Genomic DNA, 9,341 nt, shown 5'->3' on the forward strand with positions numbered 1-9,341 from the left:
CTTTTCACATTATTTGGGACACTTATGGCTCATATATGTAAGTTTGTAGAGTGGCAGGGTTAAGTCAATCATAGATCACCATTGTGAAGCCGTGGGAGGTTCAGGCTGCTTAATCCCATCAATTTAACAGCTTTAAAAAACAGTATTCCTGACATGTCAGGAATGTAACTATCACATTTTCTTGTGCTCTCAACCAAACTGTCAAAGCATCAAATTGCTGGTTTCATAACTGATCACATGTGCAGCACCATGACAGTTGCAGATCAAAAGGAGGCTAGATGGCAGCTTCCTTGGCTGGAAAGGATAGAAGGGTTTAGTTCAGAGCCTGGTGGACTGAAGTCAGACCCTTGATTTCTATATGTCTTAGATATTCCAACAGTTACATAGTTTGGTTGAAAAAAGACACAAGTCTATCTAGTTCAACCAATGGATAAACAAATTGAAAATGTCCATATACACAATCCTATACCCACAGCTGATGCAGAGGAAGGCAAAAAAACATGGAGGGACATCTGTCATAACACTAATTCACTTGTCTGTACCTGTCCAACTGAAAATCTTGGGTGTTGAATTTCCAGAAATCAATATGGGAAAATAGGATTCCTTCAATTAGTCCTACAGTAAGTGAGAGGACTAAGGAATTAAAGCAGAAATAATTCACCAGTAGGGTTCCTGAAAGATAGAAGATATCAGAAATTGACTCTCCAATCTACAAAAAAAACCTGAAACAAGGTTTTGGGTGGACTGACCTTTTAAGTGCAGAGCAACAAAATAGGCAAATGGCAGAATTTAAATTGCTCATGAGTGCAAATACAGGTTTGTTACAGGAAGTCTGTAAGGTAACATGAATTCACAGGTTTTGGTATGGCTAATACTTTAGAAACACTTTTAGCACTTTTAGAGACATAGTGCATTGAATATAGAGATGGCTTTCTTTTACAATGGAATTATCTATATGAATGCTTCTTCAGATATATATCAGAGATAAAATTGCAAGGCAATCCATATAGACACCATTGCAGTATGGTAATATGTGTATTATGGTAAGATTACATCAGGCTCAGTCATGTTTTACTTTTAGATGAACTTTGGCCAAGCACATGGCAGCAATTCCTTTTATGATATACAGTATCTCACAAAAGTGAGTACACCCCTTACATTTTTGTAAATATTTTATTATATCTTTTCATGGGACAACACTGAAGAATTGACACTTTGCTACAATGTACAGTAAAGCAGTGAGTGTACAGCTTGTATAACAGTGTAAATATGCTGTCCCCTCAAAATAACTCAACACACAGCCATTAAAGTCTAATCCACTGGTAACAAAAGTGAGTACACCCCTAAGTGAAAATGTCCACGTTGGGCCCAAAGTGTCAATATTTTGTGTGTCCAGCACTGCCTTAACCTTGGGCATGGAGTTCACCAGAGCTTCATAGGTTGCCACTGGAGTCCTCTTCCACTCCTCCATGATGACATCACAGAGCTGGTGGATGTTAGAGACCTTGCTCTGCTCCACCTTCCATTTGAGGATGCCCCACAGATGCACAATAGGGTTTAGGTCTGGAGACATGCTTGGCCAGTCTATCACCTTTACCCTCAGCTTCTTTAGCAAGGCAGTGGTCATCTTGGAGGTGTGTTTGGGGTCATTATCATGTTGGAATACTGCCCTGTGGCCCAGTCTTCGAAGGGAGGGGATCATGCTCTGCTTCAGCATGTCACAGTACATGTTGGCATTCATGGTTCCCTCAATGAACTGTAGCTCCCCAGTGCTGGTAGCACTCATGCAGCTCCAGACCATGACACTCCCACCACCATGCTTGACTGTAGGCAAGACACACTTGTCTGTACCCCTCACCTGGTTGCCGCCACACATGCTTGACACCATCTGAACCAAATAAGTTTCTCTTGGTCTCATCAGACCACAGGACATGGTTCAAGTAATCCATGTCCTTAGTCTGCTTGTCATCAGCAAACTGCTTGCGGGCTTTCTTGTGTATCATCTTTAGAAGAGGCTTCCTTCTGGGACGACAGCCATGCAGACCAATTTGATGCAGTGTGCAGCATTCGGTCTGAGCACTGACAGACTGACCCCTCACCCCCTTCAACCTCTGCAGCAATGCTGGCAGCACTTATACCTTATACGTCTATTTCCCAACAACAACCTCTGGATATGACGCTGAGCACGTGCACTCAACTTTTTTGGTAGACCTGTTCTGAGTGGAACCTGTCCTGTCAAAACGCTGTATGGTCTTGGCCATCGTGCTGCAGCTCAGTTTCAGAGTCTTGGCAATCTTCTTATAGCCTAGGCCATCTTTATGTAGAGCAAAACTTCTTTTTTACAGATCCTCAGAGTTCTTTGCCATGAGGTGCCATGTTGAACTTCCAGTGACCAGTATGAGAGAGTGAGAGCGATAATAGCAAATTTAACACACCTGCTCCCCATTCACACCTGAGACTTTGTAACACTAACAAGTCACATGACACCGGGGAGGGAAAATAGCTAATTGGGCCCAATTTGGACATTTTTACTTAGGGGTGTACTCACTTTTGTTGCCAGCGGTTTAGACATTAATGGCGGTGTTGAGTTATTTTGAGGGGACAGCAAATTCATACTGTTATACAAGCTGTACACTCACTACTTTACATTGTAGCAAAGTGTAATTTCTTCAGTGTTGTCACATGAAAAGATATAATAAAATATTTACAAAAATGTGAGGGGTGTACTCACTTTTGCGAGATACTGTAGCTTCAAAGTTGCTTTAGCTTCATTCAAAGCTTTTACCTTTCATAATGAAATGAGTCAAACAGCACTGTGTGTCCAGAAATGTTCATTATTGGACACGTTGCCCATTCAGCCATTAGCATTACATGAAAGTAAATCCCATAAAAAGAGGGAACACATAACAAACATGCAACTACAGGCCATGTATTTGTGACACATTGTCACAGAGCATACCCATTTCTCCAGAGTGAACAGCCATTTTGCCTGACTATGCTTGAAAGTCTGAAAACGAATGTTACCATTATAATTGTTTTTTTTATGGTTTATTTAAGCAGCATTGCACTTTCCTTGTGAAGAGTGGCATTTCCCTCTGTACATCCCCGCTATGTGTTCTCTTGGTACCATGTTTTAGATCCTCTTAATATATAGTTTTCATTTTGTACTAGAAGTGTAAATTATTTCCAATAAACATCCTCTTCATGGAAGTCTGAGGCTGCTGTGTTTTATACATCACACGTTTTACATTTTATTTCTTATTAAGATCAGTAATAATCATTGCTCCCAATGATCAGTTTTCTGAAGGGATAGTCCCTTTTTTTTAAACCTCAGGCTGCCCATAAATGGATATTTTTTTTTTTTATCTGCCAGCGGGTTGAAAAAAAAAAGAATGAAATCCCCTATCTACAGTACATAATCCCTGCTATGTTATTGTATTCTGACAGCGGGGACACCTCTGCTGTTAGAATACACTGATCAGCACTGTGCTCGTTTGGCTGCATACGCTGACTGAATAAAAATGTAACCAACATTCCTGTTAGAGAGAAGCTGATTATTAGATCAACTTCTTTGAGTGGGAAGGGCCATAGATGGTCCTTGTTGAACCAGCCAATTTTCGATCTATCTATGGCCAGTGTAACTAAACTAAATGCACCATTTTATTGATGAAGGGTGTAGAAAGCACTGTGGAGTATTACTGCCATTGACAGAATTTTTTTTAGACCTTTAGTTTAATTATCAATTGATTTAAATTGTTTTGTTGCGGACAAAGAAACCCCCTCAAAGTTAACTATATACATTGAAAGGAAAGAAATAGAAAAAACAGTACAATGCTCACCTTTCTATACACCGATCAGCCATAACATTATGAGCACCCACCTAATATTGAGTATGGCCCCCTTTTGCTAAAACAGCCCTGACCCATTGAGGCATGGACATCAAAGTAACATCCACATGAATGGCAGGACCCAAGGTTTCCCAGAAGAACATTGCCCAAAGCATCAGACTGCCTTTGCCAACTTGCCTTCCTATACCACATCCTGGGGCCATCTCTTCCCCAGGTAAGTGACACACACACACCCAGGCCATCCACATGATGTAAAAGAAAACGTGGTTCATCAGACCAGACCACCTTCTTCCATTGCTCTGTAGTCCAGTACTGATGTTCATGTGACCATTGAAGAAGCTTTTTGCTGTGGACATGTGTATGGGGCTGTGAAGCCCATAGTGACCCAACAAACTGCAATGCCCATTTTTTTTCTGCTTTCACCATATCAACTTCATGGACAACATGTTCACTTGCTGACTAATATATCCCGCCAATTTTCAGATGCCATTCTAACGAGATATTGCCTTTACCTGTCAGTGGCTAATTGGTGTATACCTTATGCCATAATCATACTAAGTACATCCATACTGTGGGTTAGTTAATTCACTTTGTCCACCCAGAGCAGGGTGCAGCTTGAGGGGGGGGGGGATTTCTTCTTTTCTTGAAGTTATTTGTTATGTCTTAGTGCACCTGAGTGCTTGATAGAGCAACAGTGCAACATTTTGTACCTTGACCCTTTAAACCTAATAAACAGAATTTGTTAAAAAGTATATCCATACCTGTGCCACAACAACTGAATAGTGATAATAATACTGCAATAAAGATCAACCTAAATGATGTATATAGTGACTCAACATCAATAATTAATAGATGATCTTTATTTATAATTAATTGTATTACCATGATCTCCATAAAATAATGTCTTTACCAAGAGAACGCATCAAAATTCTTATTGTGAACTTATTAGGAAATAATGGTACAAAAAAAGGAAAAAAAACACTCATTTACTAAAGCTTGAGAGTGCAAAATCAGGCTCACCAATCAGCTTCCAGGTTTTATTGCCAAAGCTTAATTGAACAAGCTTAGGTTAGAAGCTGATTGGTTTAGTAAATAACCCCCAATGTCCACTACATACAAACCTTTGGGAACCTTCAAAGATGTGAAGCTGCATTTGAGAATGTACTCCAGAAACATGAACTAACTTGACTGAGCATGCAATCACATGTGTGCGTGCTCTACAAGTGGTTGTGCTTTTGTGTAATTGTATACAGTACTGTATCTTTATTTCAAAGTTTTTTTTTCTATGTATTTTTTGTGTGAAACAAGTTATAAACCTATTAGTTTATTAATTTATTATGATGATTGTGTTAGCTGGGTACCTAGGCTAACTTTGTTGGACCTATGAACAAACTGGACTTACTAACGCACACCCTCGGAACAGAACTTACGCCCTACATACAAATATGTATTACAGTGATGAATTAGAATTTCCTATTCAACAAAAACTATCAGCCCTGGTTCACACAGTTGTTCCCGTCCCGTTGTGAGTTGTTCCCATTGCTTGTCCACCCCCGTTCCCACAGCTGCAACCACCTGCACAGAAAACGCAGGAGATGCATGCCAATGCATTTAATCTTAATGGCACCCACACACACTGGAAATTGCAGCAGCCATTTCCCGCAGTGCACTTATAGTTACCGCGTGGGCTGTGATTTAAAAAATGGAGCAGGGACCTTTTCCCTGCACTTTCAGGAGCAGTGTTAATTTCATAGATGAAAATATTTTTGTCATAGTTTTAATTGATGAAAACTAAACAAAAATAAAATTTGAATTAAGTCAATTGACGAAAAGCTTTGACAAAAATCTATTTCAATTTTCGTGAATAAAAATGGAACAAAAATGTGAGTGAGGGAGTTCCTATCAATCCATTCCCTATCCTATGTAGTTCCACAAATTACACTCATTCACACAATCTCTTTGGCACCCTCTGCTGGCCTTTCTATATCGGAAACACAATTCCATCCCCAGCCCATAATAATAGCACATTAACCACTTTATTCCCTGAAGGATTTACCCGCTTAAAGTGGGGTTCCCATTATAAAAATAAAAAATAAATAAAAGTCAGCAGCTACAAATACTGCAGCTGCTGACTTTTAATTGGACACTTACCTGTCCCAGGGTCCATCGATGCGGGGGATCGAAGCCCCGCTCGTCCCCCCCTCCGCTTGGCGGCGCCGGCATTCTGACTGTGGGCGCCCGGCTGTGGCGCTTCACAGCCGGGCACCTACTGCGCATGTGCGAGCCACGCCGCACGCTGTCACTGGCCCCGCAATCATCTGGGACCAGTCACATGTCCCAGATGATTGACAAGAGGGAGGGGAGAGAGGCGATCTCCCTTCCTGCGCTGAGGGAAGTGACGTCAGGAGCCCATGCACCGAAGGAGGCAGACTACAAGGGACTTTGGGGGGAGGGTTGGAACTCCACTTTAAGCACCAGGCCATTTTGAGCAATACGGCACTGGGTTATTTTAGCTGACAATTGTGCGGTCGTGCGACGCTGTACCCAAATGAAATTGATGTCATTTTTTTCCCACAAATAGGTCTTTCTTTTGGTGGTATTTGATCACCTCTGCGGTTTTTATTTTTGCGCTACAAACAAAAAAAATAGAAAAAAAAATTTCTAAATTGTCAGCTATAAAACATACCCAATAAATAAAAAATAAAAAAAAATCAAATTTCTTCATCAATTTAGTCCAATTTGTATTCTTCTACATATTTTTGGTAAAAAAAAACTTTTATTATTATTATTTTTTTTTTTTTTGTACTAGTAATGGCGGTGATCTGCGAATTTTAGCGGGACTGCAACATTGCAGCAGACAGATCGGACACCTGACATTTTTGACACTTTTTTGGGAACCAGTGACATTAGTACAATGTCCACAGAAAGCCGTGTACGAGCTTCACGTACACCTATGGCGTTTCACGCAGCCGAGCCAACCTGCCGCAGTATAACCGCTTGCCGACCAGCTGCCGCAGTTAAAGCTTAAACATGTATTGCACTATTACACTAACACAATATTATTTAATGTTGGTAATATATTCTGGTAATTTGTTCAATGGCATTACAGACAATTGAGTTTACATTTTTTGTTTTTTTTCTACATTTTAAAGTTGCACTTTTGTTTCATAAAAAAACAAAAATATTGCTTTTTGCCAAACTTGGTTTTATTTATACAGACGTTATATATAATGGCTAAATCCATGCCTGTAGTGCATGTTCAAACCTTAATACCATAAATAACATTAACATTATTAGATTTTTACTCCAGGTGTATATAATGAGTTTGGCAATTCTAGAGAAATGCTTAAATAATGTATTATAATTTAACTAAGCCCATTTGATTTTAGTCTACTAAAATATACTGGAGATTTTAGTCAACTAAAACACGTTCAAAACTAAAACAATTCAGATGACTAAAATATGACTAAAACTAAAATGACATTTTAGTCAAAAGACTATGACTAAAACTAAATCGAGATTTGATGTCAAAATTAACACTGATCAGGAGGCAAAACGCAGCTCTCATAGCAACACAAGTGTTAAAATTCCAACACCTTCACCTGTGGATAGATGATTGGACCGTTACCCTCACATATGGACCTCTTAATCCCTTGCCGCCGACGCCTCCTTTAAGGTGTTTCAGATGCTGGGGAGGTGGGGTTTCTGATCATGTGACCGCCATGATTGGCTGTCACAGTGGTTAAATGATCGGAGAGCTCCCGATCACTATTACGCATGGGGAGCTTTCCGGTACCTGTTGGCTACCATGCTGGGAGCACACTCTCATCACAGAAAGTTGTTTCAACAGGGCCACGTATATACGGCCACTTTGCGTTAATGCCCACCCACCAAGCAGCTGCATATATGCATGCAGCTGGCGTCAAGGGGTTAGGCTACAGGAGGTCTAAAGAAGCATATTTGAACGGAGCATCATGTTTTATAACTCCTATTGATTTCTATTAAATATGGATACCCTATTTCACAGTACAGTACCTAAAATTAAAAACCATATAATACATAGTACATAGTGTATATTCCAAGCAGTCTCCATGAAGTGATTGCTCCACATGAAAAATGAGAAAAAGCGCTCCAATAGTGTGATACCATACAAAAAAATTTATTAAAATATCAGTAATCCATCACCATTGTACTCACATAAAAACATTTCACAGCAGGCAAAAAAGCACATTAAGGCAATCCATGCAGTGGTTTGAACGCTATAATATGGTAGCGGCGGACCCAGGGTGTGTGGATGCTGGTAGTGCTCTCACCCGCTCCTCGACCTGATCCTCTGCTTCCCAATGCGCCGTGTCTCATCACAATGTCTTACGTCACACGTGCTAGATTGCCATATAGCCACGCCCCGACATGTTTTCGACACTAGGACTTAATCATGGGATTGATTAAGTCCTAGTGATGAAACATGTCGGGGCGTGGCTATACGGCAATCTAGCACATGTGACGTAAGACATTGTGACAAGACACAGCGCATTGGGAAGCGGAGGATTGGGTCGAGGAGGGGGTGAGAGCACTACCAGCATCCACACACCCTGGGCCCGCCGCGACCGTATTATAGCATTCAAACCACTGCATAGATTGCCTTGATGTGATTGCTTTTTTCCCTGCTGTGAAATGTTTTTATGTGAGTACAATGGTGATGGATTACTGATATTTTAATAATTTTTTTTTACGGTATCACACTATTGGAGCGCTTTTTTCTAATTTTTGAGTGGAGCAATCACTTCATAGAGAGTGCTTGGAATATACACTATTTGATATTGGAGATCTGATTTTAACCCCTATTTGAGTGGGTTGAGGCCATTCTGGCCAAACACAAGAGTGTGAGGCTAAAGCAGCTGGTGAGTTAGTTTTTTTGAGGGGAGTGGATCACTGGCACAGAGGTGTGGTGGATGATTACAAAAATCACTCATTTTATACCGGAGATCTTATCACTAATTGGATTTTCATTCACATAGTTTATGGACTTTATTTATATATATATATATATATATATATATATATATATATATATATATATATATATGTATATATTTCTTCAGGAGTGACACATTTAGTTCACACTTGTCAAAGGGTGATAATTTATTGCTTACTCACTGTATTTAATTTAGTAGTTCATTATTCATTATTCATGATTTATTGAATTTTGTTACTTATCACAGGGTGACACCATCATCAATACCATTAGTTTTTTAAAATCATTAGTTACACACATTATATTTGTATTACCTTAGCGCCACTATTTAATCCTATATTTTTTAATAGAGGTTTGAATTCTGATCACCAATAAGTATAGCTTGCAATACTTTAGAAGAGAATGAAAATAAGAGGACGGCTGAAATGTAAAGTGTAGACTTCTAGGGAGACAATGGGGCTATTTACTAAAGGCAAATAGACTATACACTTCGCAAGTGCAGTTGCCCACCTTTTCAG

This window comes from Aquarana catesbeiana, linkage group LG01 (assembly GCF_042186555.1).
Source record: "Aquarana catesbeiana isolate 2022-GZ linkage group LG01, ASM4218655v1, whole genome shotgun sequence".
In the NCBI taxonomy this organism is placed as follows: Eukaryota; Metazoa; Chordata; class Amphibia; order Anura; family Ranidae; genus Aquarana; species Aquarana catesbeiana.